This window comes from Cervus canadensis, chromosome 30 (assembly GCF_019320065.1).
Source record: "Cervus canadensis isolate Bull #8, Minnesota chromosome 30, ASM1932006v1, whole genome shotgun sequence".
Classification (NCBI taxonomy): domain Eukaryota; kingdom Metazoa; phylum Chordata; class Mammalia; order Artiodactyla; family Cervidae; genus Cervus; species Cervus canadensis.
Window position 1 is genome coordinate 29009366 of NC_057415.1, and position 14402 is coordinate 29023767.

At 41.6% G+C, this 14402-nt stretch overlaps 1 protein-coding gene across 13 annotated transcripts in view; it reads left to right on the top strand.

The window, feature by feature from the left end:
* The window catches only part of ZNF462 (zinc finger protein 462), a 153254-nt gene that overhangs the window by 42822 nt on the left and 96030 nt on the right, over positions 1–14402 (top strand). Inside the window, exon 1 of one of the 13 annotated variants that reach the window (XM_043453785.1) lies at positions 11446–12139. The exons of the other annotated variants lie outside the window; for them this stretch is intronic. The gene's annotated coding sequence lies outside the window, so the exon portion shown is untranslated. Of the gene's footprint in view, positions 1–11445; positions 12140–14402 lie in introns of those variants that run through there. 13 annotated transcript variants of the gene reach the window in all.

A 14402-nucleotide genomic window follows, 5' to 3' on the forward strand; every position in this document is an offset into this window, starting at 1 on the left:
AACTCACTAAGTGCTGCATTTTCTTACCATGTTGATTGGAAAATGTGGTTTTTTTTTTTTAAATTATTATTACTTTTATACATGGTTGCAAATTCAGCTGGGAAATGATTCTCTGATCATTCATTCTCTTTCTTTGTAGACATCCACTCACTTCTTTCCATCATTGAAAGTTACTGGGAAGAACTCTGTGACTGTCTTGACTTTTCTCCCTGCAATGGACTAAAAATCTTGACTTTATGGAAATCAGTGTTTATCCTAGAAAACTGTAACTTTACCAGAATGTCTCCATTTTGATGATTCTCTGTTATTTTCTTTGGAGCATCAGATATTCCTTTATTTCAAGGAAGTTAGCTTCCATCATGGATTTGAGCATTTTTTGTTTTGCTGTCTACTTCGAGAATACCTTTTATCTGTATGTTGGATCTCTGTTTTCAAGCCCTCTTATCTGTCATCTTCTCTGTTTGCTTTCATCTACTTGTCCTTTTCCTCTGCATTTTGTGCAGTGTTTTGAAGACTGTTTTCCATATCATCAACTCTGTTTTTGGTTTGTGGATCTTGCCTCTTATTACTTTAATGTATTTATTGGTTCTTCAGTGATATTATTTTTGTTGTCAGTTTCTTTCTTCAACTGCCAGCTTCTCTTTTATCTCATTCTGATGTTTTATCACCTTATCTTTGATATCTTCTTTTATATTATCTGTTGTTTTATATAATATTCTTCTGTGCCCTGTTCTTTTAAAATAGATTGTTCATTGGTCTTTTCCCTGCCGTGTTTCTTTCACTTTTCTTGACCTCTGTTCATTTTTCCCTAACTTATCTTTAATTAGGATATACTTCTGAGAACTTTCTTTTGCCTTGCAAGTAAGGAGGGTAATACCTTAAATTTCCTCCTTAAGTCCTGCTTAATTCTGCTTTCACAACCTGAATCTGGGTGTTGATGGATTGTCTTTCTTCTGTAGCCTTCAGCAATCTACAAAGGTCCTGGTTAGATGCGCTGGTACGACACAGTTGATGAACTCTGTGATTCAGTTTTAAATACTGCTTTTGAGTTGAGGACCCCATAGATCTACTGGTTTGGGGTGGGCAGTTTTTTTTTTTTTTTTTCTTTGTTTATATTTTCCTCTTTCTTCTCCTTTACTTGAGTCTTTGTTCGTAGTTTGAGACATTTAGCCACCATTTTTTTTCTGAAGTCCCTTGGTCAGCTGAAAGCACAAACCCTTCTTTTGAGGGATTTCCAAACACATTTATGTTTTCAAATGTTGATTCTCACAACGGATTTAACTCAGAACTGCAGCTTTAGTGTGATAATCAAATAACCACTCCAAGTTTGAAAGTGTTTTCTAATAAGATTTTGTTTACTAACAAAGCTTCCTGTCATGGAAGAGTCTAGGGTCCTCAGGATTTACCCAACTCTTTGTATTTTTTGGATGAAACACTCCAATTCTTTCCTTTGTGGATTGCCACATTCCACTTTAGAAATATCAAGGACACCGTGTCATGAACGATTTGAAATTATTAAGCGAGATGAATATCAGTATCAGCATTGTCTTGGCCACAGTGTTCATTCTTTCACAGATATTAACTCTGTCTTTTGTGGGTGCGCTCTTACTAACTTCTGATGCTAGATTCTGCAACTTAGTATTTTCCCAGTAATTGCTAAATAAGAAGTGAAATATTTGCAAACATTAGTCCTCTTCTAGGCTCTTTAAAGACTTCATAGCTATTATCATATTCATTCAATCAACAGCCCTTCTAAGTAGGATTCCCAGTGCGAAGAGAAGGAAACTCAGCATTTTAGATGGTGGTCTCAGGGAGTGGAAGGAAGAGTTGAGCTTGATCTTAAAACTGGAGTGAACATCAAAATCACCCTGAGGGCTTGTTAAAAATATAGATTATGGGGCCCTACCCCAGAGTTTCTGATTCAGAGTCTGGAGTGGAACATGAGAAATTCCCTTCTTAATGAATTCTTTGCTGATGATATTGCTGGTCTAGGGACCTCTCTTTGAGAATCATTTACTTAAAAGATGAAAATTACGTGGATCTTCAAAATGTCAGTGCAGGTATTCTATGGGAAGAAAAACATGGACAAACATGGAGATCTCAGCATCTTCCTGATTTCTAAGTCCTTCTTTTCATTATGATAAGGGACCCTTTCCTAAGAGATTTTACAGGAAATATTTGAAAAGTTATAGATGATTTCTGGCCTTTGGGATACATTTAGCTTTTTTAAAAAAGCTAAATAAATAAAAAATTTTAAAAATGTATTTACTTTTGGCTGTTCTGAGTCTTCGTTGCTGCACATGGGCTTTCTCTATTTGCGGCGAATGCGGGCCACTCTCTAGCTGCGGTGCGCGGACTTCTAATTGCAGTGGCTCTAGAGAGCATGGCCTTCTGTTGTTGTGGCTTCTGGGCTTAGTTGTTTAGTGGCATGTGGGATCTTACTGGATCAGAGATCGAATCTGTGTCTCCTGCATTGGCAGGCAGATTCTTTACCATTGAGCCAGCAGGGAAGTCCACATTTAGGTTTTCATAGCCAACAAATGGATAGAGAGATCTATTAGGAATATAGATAAATATATATATACTTAATATATATAGTATAGTAAACATGGTGAAATATTCTAAGTTGTGGTTGGTTCTAGGACATGATACGTAATTTGAAGTGATGGCTTCACCAATATTCTGGAATTACTGGTCTGAGCCACTTACTAGTTGTGCCACAAGGAGAAAGCTTTCCTGCCAGGCGTTTGGAGGACTGACTACTCTTCCCCTTTGTTTAAATGAACTGACCCTGATATTTCCAGATACCCCTAAGACTCATTCAGCCAGCCTCTTCAGCGGCTTTGTTGGCAGAGCACATTTTCCATAAGAAATAAGACGATGTTCCTCATGGGGTAGATTTGGCGGGCATAAAGCTACTACATAACCTTGTTCTGATTCCACGAGGTTGGATTCTGAGGGAAGATAATTCAGTGTTATAGCTCTCGTCCTTCTGTGTATACCTTTGTCAGCAACTTTCAGTCTTCCAAATGTGTTTCCAAAGCAGGGGCACACTGTTTGCATGCCTAAGAAGATCTTTGAACAGTCAAACTGCAGACGATGGATTTTGCACCTTTTCAGTTAAGCTCCTGAGTACAGAATTCAGAGTGGAGGAGACACTGGGGGTTATGCTGGAATCTGCCTCCTCAGTGAAGAAACACTCCTGTTAGTGAGAATATGTGGAGCATGGACTTCAAGTGTGAATAGCTATTAATGAACTGAATAACATTTAGAGAGCATTTTCACTGCTGATTTCCTTTCCCAAATTATGGAATTCAACAGATTTTTTGTCCCCCTGCTCCAGAGAATATGTTCCAGAAACGTTGGGCAGACTAATGTTCCTGAGACCTTCAGTTTCACAGTCTGAAAAATGAAAATATTGGGCCATGTTGGACTAAATGGTCTTTGAGATCTCTCATAATTTATTGTTTCAACATTTTTATGGAAGCCAAGGAGAGAAAACTTTAAAGTGTTAGTCCACTCAGTCATGTCTAGCTCTTTGGGATCCCATGGACTATAGCCCACCAGGCTCCTCTGTTCATGAAATTATCCAGGCAAGAATACTGGAGTGGGTTGCCATTTCCTTCCTCCCAGGGGATCTTCCTGAACCAGGGATCAAACCTGGGTCTCCTGCATTGCAGGCAGATTCTTTACCCTCTGAGCCACCAGGGAAGAGCTTAAGAAAACTCTGCTTCTGTTTAATGTTGTTATATTGTGTTGGCCAAAAACTTCATTTGGATTTTTCTGTTCCCACCTTACAGAAAAATCCTGAATGACTGTTTTGACCAACACGATAGTTCCCTCTACTGAAAAGGTTTATACAGTTTTGAGCTACAGGGGAGAGTCGTTCCTCCGGGTTTCCAGAATCTTTGCAAACAAGAATTGAAAGGTTTCTTTGGTGGAGTGTAGGCAACCAGACAGTCTAGTGAAGGCCCAGGTGATGACTCCAAGTGTCACATCAGTTCAGGGGAGCTGAGCAGTGTTAGAAATATGTGGTGGAATGGTGTCACCCGAGTATCTTCTCCCTTTCGATCCTTTTTATTTCCTTATTTGGCTGCGCTGGGTCTTCGTTGCTGCATGCGGGCTTTCTCTAGTTGTGGTGAGTGGGCTTCTCGTTGCAGTGGCCTCTCTTGTTGCAGAGCACAGGCTCTAGAGCGTGAGCACATGGGCTTAGCTGCCCTAAGGCATGTGGAATCTTTCCAAACCAGGGATAGAACCTGTGTCCCCTGCATTGGCAGGTGGATTCTTAACCCCTGGACAACCAGGGAAGTCCCTTTCTCCTCGGATAGTGAGGAAAAGTAAGATGGCCACTTCACATATCACGGACAAGTGGGAGCTCAGAATTCTTACTATCTCAGTAGTCAGCCAAGCCCTGTGATGTGGCTTCATGAACTTTATTAGTTGACTAGGGGCAGGATCATATGGTGCTAAGTTTTATTTTGCATTTCTGATCATGGAACCTTTCTGGAATTGCTTAGGTTCCTAAATGTTTAGTTTCTGTTGGTACCACTGGTTTAATTTTCTCCTGGAATGCAGGCATGCGTACACTCATTCATCCCACGGGTCTTGTCAGGGAGGGCCAGATCTATGCTGGACCCTGAGGATATAAGAACCAGAAGGAACACAGTACTCATCCTTTGAAGAGTGATTTTGATTAGCCTGGGGCCCCATCACTTTGAGAGAAGATATTTTTTTATGTTGGAGAAGAGAAAGTGTGCATGATATTTTTCATAGAAATTTTAGTTGGAGGCCATGTGCTAACTGTAGGACTTGACAATTTTTAATGATGTTAAGCCCTTACCCACAAAGCCCGTAGGGTCATCATCAGTGCAAGGGGCTTATCACTAGAGAAAGATGGACCAGTAACATGCCTTAATGTTGGATTTTTCTTGAAACATTTATGGTAAAATGCCCAAATCAGAAAAATAAAACTAAAAAACTCATGATATCATAGGACAGGAAGGCTGGTAAGATCATCTTGAATCATAGAATAATAGAATCTTTGAGCTTGCTGATCATCTAGTCCAGAGTTTCCTCTGCCAGGACCACATGAAAGGCTTATGAAGCCAGGTGGCTTCTATTCAGAAACTGAAAATACCTCGAGACGTGACAGGGTTTCCAGGCTCCCCATTTTTGTCATTTTGGACCTGATCATTCTTTCTTATGGGGTTTGTCCTGCACATTGTAGGATGTTTAGCAACATCCCTGGCTTTTCCCCGTTAGATGCCAGTAACACCACCTCCTCAACCAGTTGTGAGAACCAAAAATGTCTTGAAATATTCCTGGGCTGGAGTCTGTGGGGGCAAGATTGACCCTTCTTGGGACCACTGCTCTATGACAGCATAGGACAGTAGAAGAATCTAACTCTCATGACCAATCTTTTTGCGTTCAGTTGGAATCCAGTCATTCATAAGGTCTGATTCATTCATTCAACACATTTGCTGAGTACCCGTGGTGTGAATTGTCTCCAGTGCTAAAAATACCCATGTAAATAGACAAGTGTGGGCCTGGTCTCAGGATGCCTCTGTTCTTGAAAAGGGAGACCCCACGGGTGTCATAGCAACAGTGAAGCAACTTACAAGGCAGCATACCATGGTAGAGAGGATGTGAGTACGGTCAGAGCTGTGGATGGGGACTCAGTTTCATGGGAGTAGGGAGAGCAGGCTAGTTAGATGGAGTTGTGAGGAAGCTCCTTGAACGATAGAAACTTTGAGCCCAGAACCACATGAGGAGTCAGTCATATAAAACAGGGCATTTATTTGTCTCTGAGCATAATAAAAAGTGAAGGATGAATTAAATCAGAAAAAAAATCTTTCGAACTGTGAGAAGAAAATTTTATAAAACCCTCCCATTGTACAAAAAGGTTGACTATCATAATCTAATCTCTTCATTCAGAGAAATAGTCCAGGTAAAGGCTTCCAAAGACTTGTTCAAGGTGAAGGTGGCAGGAGAGGTTGTCACACCTGCTGAGAACAAATTCTTTTACTTGTTGGAGAGGCATTTCTGTATCCTTGTCATTTTTTTTTTTTTTTTTTTTTTGAGCAACTGAGTAGTGAATAAGCTGAAAAGTTTGTTGGGCAAAGGGAGATTATCATTAAGGATTTATGGAATGTGGGGCTTGGTCAAGTACCTGAGCCACTTAGTGTTTTCACATGGTGATAAAAAAGAAAATTCTGTTGTGTTGGCAGACAAATGTCTTAACTTTCTGCTTAGAACTTCTTGAGGTGCAGCAAGTAAACTTACTTGCTAAGAGTTGATTGAAGATTGCAAGAGAAAAGAAATTCCATCAGTTCAGTTCAGTTGCTCAGTTGTGTCCGACTCTGCCACCCCATGGACTGCAGCACACCAGGCTTCCCTGTCCATCACCAACTCCTGGAGCCTACTCAAACTCATGTCCATTGAGTTGGTGATGCCATCCAACCATCTCATCCTCTGTTGTCCCCTTCTCCTCCCACCTTCAGTCTTTCCCAGCATCAGGGTATTTTCAAATGAGACAGTTCTTCACATCAGGTGGCCAAAGTATTAGAGTTTCAGGTTCAGCATCAGTCCTTCCAATGAATATTCAGGACTGATTTCCTTTAGGATGGACTGGTTGGATCTCCTTTCAGTTCAAGGCACTCTCGAGTTTTTTGCAACACCACAGTCCAAAAGCATCAATTCTTTGGTGCTCAGCTTTCTTTATAGTCCAACTGTCACATCCATACATGACTACTGGAAAAACCATAGCCTTGAGTAGATGGACCTTTGTTGGTAAAGTAATGTCTCTGCTTTTTAATATACTATCTAGGTTGATCATAGCTTTCCTTCCATGGAGTAAGTGTCTTTTAATTTCATGGCTACAGTCACCATCTGCAGTGATTTTGGAGCCCAAAAATATAAAGTGTCTCACTGTTTCCATTGTTTCCCCATCTATTTAAATCCCTTAGCTATCATTAAAAAAAAAATATTCCTAATTCTTGGGTATCTGCCAATTCCATACATAAACACATAGTGTGTTTTTCCTATTTTCCTGGAATAGGGATGGGAGAACCAGTGGATCTGAATGGGCTAGTTGGTTAGTTTAATAAGAGGGAAGACAACCTTCTAATGACTTCTGATTGAGGTGGAGACCAAGAGGAGAAAAAAAAAGTCACAATCTTCATGACTAGGAGGACTTCAGAGTGTTCACAATTCACGATTCACACAAGCCCAGCCACTGTTTACCTTTCTAGAAAGCAATCTGCTTAGGGCTTTCATTCTGACAGGGTAGTTAGATCAGGAACTATGGTGTGATTATATTTTGTCAAATATAAGAAAGACTGGAAAGGTCATTGCATTGCCTGAGTCAGGGCTTTGTGTACCACAGATAGAGGCAGACTTGGGGCAATTCTCATTTAAAGGAAGTGACTTCTCTGAATTTTCTGAGCGAACCATGAGCACAAAGCCATGAACAAGTCTTGCAGGGATTAAACTGCGATTTTTGTGGGCTTTTCCTCAAATACAAGAGGTTCTTCCTTCTACTTCCTTGTACTTTCAAAAGCCATAGATCCTTTCGTTTTGTTTTGGTTTTCTCCAAAGGTAATAGGGAGCAAGGTAAGTTGTTCAAGTGGTTTCTGGATTCATTGACTCTGCGTGTGCTCTCCTCTCAGTCCTGTCTGACTCTTTGTGACCCCATGGACTGTAACCCGCCAGACTCCTCTGTCCATGGAATTTTCCCAGCAAGAATACTGGAATGGGTTGCCATTTCCTTCTCCATTTCACTCACTGAAACTGTAGAATTTAGACTTGGTGGAGTTGGCCAGACTTCCTGGGCCAGGCACAGATCTGGCCCTGAAGACAAGCCCAAGGCCTGCGGTCACGGAGACCTTCAAACCCACAGAGGAGCTGCTCAGAACGTGGTTTGGTCTTTCATGTTGTGGAAGATGTCTTTGACTGCGGCTTGTGCTTACTCTGCGTCTTAATCAGTTCTGTAATGAAGACCCAGCAGCGTATCTGCAACTTCCCTTTAATTTTACAATTTTTATAATGAGAGTCCTTGTAGTGTGCAAAATGCCTGTGGAAATGCAGCCAGCATGCTGAAGAGTCTATGAGGGAACACCACGATTCTCTGTCTCCGCCATTGGGGCGAGGTTTGGCTCTAAAGTAGAGAAATCGGGTCTCTCTTGGTCTCCAGGCTCAGAAAAGAATGGCTTCTGAGTTTCCGAGGAACTTCCAGATGGACCCATGACATTTCAGAGAATTCATTCAATCCAGAGAATAGCTTTCTGTCATTTGGAAGAACAAAATGAGCTGGGATCTCATTTGTCATGGTTGCCTTTTGAGAATTTTAGCATGTGGAGGCGTCTTCATTTGTTTTGTTTCTCAAGGAGAATATTGTTGAGACGTTTCTCAGAACAGGATTTATCTGGCGAACTGCAGGTTCCCCTTCACAGACAATGAAGTCTAAAGCTCCTGAGATACCACCCTGCTTCCTCCCTTTCTTTTCTAGTCCCTTCTCTCCTCTTTTATCTCCTTGTTCAAATCACACGCTTCCTTTTTTAAGGACAGGAGGGCTGGCAGGCTGCCTATTGGCCTGGTGGCCTCAATTAGCCTTATATCATTGCAAAGGAATGCATGAATTCTCCAGAAGGTATGTACTATCTCTTTCCGTATTAGACACTCACTACCTGCTTTCATAACAGATCACTCAGAATGGCTTCTTGTTTACATATCTGATACTTTTGGGGGGGTCACTTGGATTAAATCATCTCATTTGAATAATGATCTCCAAGGTATCTGTTATGAAATATTACTCCAGCATGCTCTGTAAAACTTGAAAACTTGATTCAGGAGAACAAAGATAAAATAAGAGAGAACCTGAAGACTAGCATCCTTGGTGGGAAGGGGGCTGGGGTTAATAACCTGCAGACTGTCTGCTTCAGATTCTGTGCTGGAGATGCACCAGCCCAACCACATGAAACAGAGGCCATCCATGGGCATTGGCAGCACTCAGGGTCGCCTAGTATTTCTCTGCTGCTATTTAAATTCTGTCTCATCTTGAGGGTTACATATGTGATTGCAAATTAATCCTTTCTCTTCTGAAAATTTGGTTTTGAGGAACAGCTGTGTCTCCCTTCTGAATTCCTTAATTATTTATCCTTCCTGATATGTTAAACCTTTCATTAGTGTGGTGAATTGCCAAGAGTACACAGAACTGCTTAGATCATGTAGCAAGCAGTGTAAACATTGGATAGGACATTTGAAGACACCACATGCTGAGCCAGGATCTATAGTTGTACCAAATGTGGGATTGATGGAGGTAGCTTGTTGAAGGTTCTTTGTTGGTTTATTTTGTTGGCTTATTATTTTTTAAATCACTGTACCATAGGAAGAGTATGTATGTCATTGGTAATTATTCGGAAGTGTTATAACAGAACTCCTGTTAAATTTGGAGGGCACATGCCCATGTCTGAGTTCAATTAAATCAATAGTTATTTTATATATACATATACACATATGTATATATGTATGTGTAGAGAACAAGCACCCTATGATATATGTGTGTGTACATGGGCATGCATGGGCACTGGTGTGTGTTTGTGTGTGTGTGTGTATACATATTCTATATTTGCATTTGTAAGTATGATTCTATAACTACTGTTCCTTTTCCTGAAAGGAGATTTTACCTCCATTTCTTAGAACAGTCCTGGTTGGAAAGATGCTTTAAATGATTTTTAAATTATTAGCACTTCCACTTGGACTATGACAAGAGTAAATGATAAGTAGTGATACACAACACACCTTGTTGCTGAAAGTAGCAACCCACACACACAAGTGGATTACTGATTTTTTTCCCCTCACTCTTCAGCTTAAGCATGAAAATTCTTCTTTCTTCCCAAACCACGTTCCTGGGGCTTGAAATGAAAGGTGTTAACCTCCCAAAACATCCCGCAGCTCTTTGACCTCATCATAACAACAGTTTCCGAAGTCAAATACATTTGCATTGTAGAACGATCTTTTAAGTTTCTGATTTTTCTGTCTTTACAGCTGAACAGTTCTGAAGTTTATGCATTCCACTACCTGACCTTGGGTGATTGGTTTTTCCATTCATAGGAAAGGAGGAAGTAAAAGCACAGACAACAGGTGCTCACTAAAGCCTTTTCTTAGAGTTATGATTCAGGAGAACTGGGAAGTTCAGTGTCTTATAAATGAAACTGGGTTTCTGGAGTGGACAGAGGAAAGGCATCTTACGGTGTTTCTGGTTCTATTTCTCAAAGGCTTTGAAGCATATAATTAGTTGCTCCTGAATCCCTGTGGCTCTAGTGCTTCATGGTTTTATTTCTGGTCTGCAGTCCTTCAGTCAGGGAACAGTGTAGGTCCAGACAAGGCCTGCACGTTTTCACATGGACACTTCCTGGAGACAGCTGGGATTTTGACTTGAAAATACTCATGCTCCATGCAAGCTTGGAGAACAGTGCTCCCCAGACTGACCCGGGTGCAGGTTGGTGGTGGCAGGATTGTGGAAGCACCCTCCAAGTAAGCCAGGGTGCCTCCCTTCTCCTGTTGGGTCTGGGCAGTGAGTGGGGAGGACACAGGATGAACCCCTGGAATGTAACCTTTCACTTTCACAGGAGGAAAACAGAGGCATAATGGGCCCCTGGGAATTCTAAACACAGAACGTGGTGGGCAGATGGTAGAAATTAAAATTGGTGATTTTTAAAAATTGAAGTATAGTTGATTTACAATGTTGTGTTACTTTCTGATATACAGAAAGTGATTCAGTTATACATACATATATGATATATTCCTTTTCAGATTCTTTTCTGTTAGAGTTTATTATAAGATATTGGACATATTTCCCTGTGCTGTACAGTAGGACCTTGTAATTTCATATATAGTAATCTGCTAATCTCAAACTCCTAATTTATCCTTCCCCCGACTCCCCTTTCCCTTTTGGTAACCATAAGTTTATTTACTATGTCTTTGAGTCAGTTTGTTTTGTAAATAAGTTAACAGTTGCTGTTTTTAAGATTGAGAAAGAGCAGCCAGTGGCCATTCTTTCCATTTCCCTGTTCTCAAGTGTATATTCCCAGCCTTTCATAAGATCTCTGGATTTTCTTTAAAAATGTCTTCAAGAGTTTGTCCAACATGAAAGTTGGGTTTTGGGTTTTCCAACAAAACCCCACCTCTTGAAACACCCAGCCTATAAATGTAAAATGAACAAACCAACCAGTGGTAATCAGTAGTACTGCAGAGTCATGGAAAATTGGAATAGTCTAGAGGTTTCACATTAGGAGGACTAATCACATTAGGTGTTAGCTTATTTGGGAACAAACCCATATTCATCTGCCTGCCAAGGCATCATCATGGATGGTGTTGAGAGTCTAGTCTTCCGATGCCTGTTTGACCTTGAATGGTCTGGAGATACTGCATTGGGAGTAGGAGATGGGGGTTAGGGGGTGCTAGTTTGATTTGTAGATTGATCTCATAATCTTTTGAAATAGCATTTCTTTCTCGTTAGTTCATAAGCTTTCTCTTCTGCTTTTGATTTAGCTGATTTGGTCAGTGGGAAAAAAAATATTGCTAATAATCTCATTATCACAGCAGTATTTTTAAATAAAGTAAGTAGATAGGAGACCAAGGCTGTTAACTTTAAATCATCATTTGGTAGCTATCAGTGTCTGGTTTAGCCTTTTAGGGTTGCTGTTCTTTCTCGGTTGATGAAACAGTCAAATATGCAAGAGCGTATTTCTCATCTTTGTTCCCATCTTTGTTGTTGGTTTCTCAGAGGATTACCATCTGCTGCAAAAACATCCTTGGGTTGATGAATGGGTCATCCTCAGGTCCAGCTTTCTTTGTCTCTCTCCTCCTCCTCTCACTTCTTGCCCATGTGTCTGTCCTCAGTCTCATAAAAACATCAAGTCTCTGAGTCTTTGATTGTTGAGGCCATGCTGGCAATTTCTGTTTTCTTCTTCTGTCAGCGTCTCCAGGAGCAATGTGTGCACAAAGACAAAATGCCTTTCAGAGGAGGCTACATCCTCATTTCAGGACATCAAATTGAAGGCCGTTCAGCTGTACCTGATGCTGGTTCTCTCGGCAGCCTGGAGATTAACCTCTTCTAAGGCTCTGCGCTATTTTTGAGGTAGAGTCTGCAACAACATTAAAGCTAGAACCCATTAGGAAATCACTTTCATCATCTCTTCTTTTTCCAAATCAGGGCCTTTTTTTTCCCCTGATCTCCTAACCCTTTAATCTCCTTTGTAGCAGAACAAGAAGGCTGTTGGTTTGCGTTTGCATCCAGTGAAGTCTGAATCCTTGATAACAGCTTTGGAAGACACCAAGATATTAGAGACCCGTGTGGAGAGATGAATTTCATCTTGGGCTGGATGACTTAATGCCAAAGGTGTCCTGCTTTCCTTGGGCAGAACTGTCATTTTTTGGGTGGATATAGTGAGAATGAGGCTCAAACTTTCCAGAAGACACACAGCAGAAAGCCTTCTGTTACATTATTTCTGAAGGCTTGAAGTTTTGAAGGGAAGAGATTTTGTTTTCCTCTCGGCTACACAATGGAGCTTTCAGAGAACCTCTTTTAAAAGGAATAGCTACAGCCTTTGTGTTGAAGGGTGTGCCTGTTGGCAGGGTCTGCTGAGGCAGACAGACTGGCTGGTGATTAACAAAGGTCATTAGACTTTGGAATCCGGCAAGCAGAGTCGGATGGTATGTCTTCTGTGTGTGGAAGGACGACTCCCAAGAAGCCAAGGCATTCTGGAGGTTCCCCCCCCACCTCCAGCACACCCCCAAAGGCTGCTGGAGAACAGGGTCATGTCCAGGAACGTCCTGCAGTAACCAGGGCTGTGCTGGGATGAACGTACCAGCCCATCAATCATGGGATAAAAGAACCTTCGGGAGATCCTTGGTGAATGACATGTGAGGAGGAGAAAGGTGCTGCTTTTTCGGGAAGGAGTGAAAACAGTTCCTTCTTTGTTGAGAGGAGGAGGGCAGAGGAGGGGCCCAGACTGCTCCTCTCCTGTTTCCTCTGCCTGTCAGCCTGGCAGCATCCATCCCAGAGAAGCCATGTTGTGCTCGGAGGGGAATCTCTGAGCTAAAATGGCCGCTCCTAAAGCTCAGAGGACTAGGGCAGCTTAGTGAGACTTAGAGCTTCAGTGACGCAGGAGCTCCTATCTCTTGAAAGTGTGATAAACACATTCAGCAGAGCTGTGGCTTGTTTGGCTGAGATGAAAGGACTAAGCTGGGGGGATGGGGAGCGCACCCTGGATGATCCGCCTTTTTGCTGTGAAGTGTTCTAAATGCAGGAGTCGTCTGCACTATGGAAAAATTTGTTTTCAGGTCTAATGGGCTGTGCGAAAAGGAGACGTGGGGTGGGGCGTCCGTGTCGGCTGTAATTTGATCCAGAGCTGATAGCAACCTCTTCCACACAATTTGGGTTGGTGCTGAGATAGAAAAAAGCTGGTGTGGCCCGGAACATGGAGGCTGAGTTAGCTGAAAAGAAGTCTAGTGCACAGTTCAGGATTTATTGAAAAAGGAGAAACTGCTGGGTGAAAGGAGAGAAGGTAAATAAGTGCCTCTCGCCCTGCGAGCTCAGGCTGTCCAGAGCTGGACTTGCCAGGAGTTATTTTCACAGGCTATCAGCAGGAGCATTCTTTCAGAGAAAATCCTCCTGTCATAGCTCCTTTCACTACACTGACAGATTCCTCGACTTTATTCCCCCTGCAGGAATAATTGATCTTTTACAATGAAAGTATAGGAAGGTGCTAAATATGATCACAGTAGTGAAAGGTTTGGCTTGTGGCTTTTGTGCTTGGACATCTGGTTCTAGATTACAGTGGCTTCGTAGAGTCTGCCACGAGCTCAGTGAAGTAACTCCGTCATTAGGATAATAACTGGGTATCTCAATTCAGGATATACATGAAGATAGGAAGGGCATGCCTTCTAATACATTTTTAACTTCTTAATGGTGAGTCTCTCCGTTGAGTTTATGGGAAGCTATGTGTATCTTTCAGTCACACAATAAATAGCAGGGCAAAGGTGGCCAGGGCAAGTTTTGCCTGATTTGAAATCAGCTTCCCAGCTTTTTTTGCCCAAGTACGCACTTCACATTCGTAAAGGGGAAAAGTGGAAAAAGAGAAGGTCCTGCATTAGAAGCCCTTCTTCCAAACCACATGTGTTTCTGTTGCCTTAGTGTGAATCGAGGTACCAAGGTGCAACTTGAAACTAGAAACTGGATTGTCATCTAGAGTCGGTTGTTGAGAATCTCATGAGAAATATTTTATGACCTAATTAGATTGGAGAAGCTGTTAGGTTATAATTGGTAGGTAGTAAAAAGCAAATAACCATTTAGCTCATGAAAGAAAAAAAATACACTGTGTAAGAAAGGGAAGGAAGAA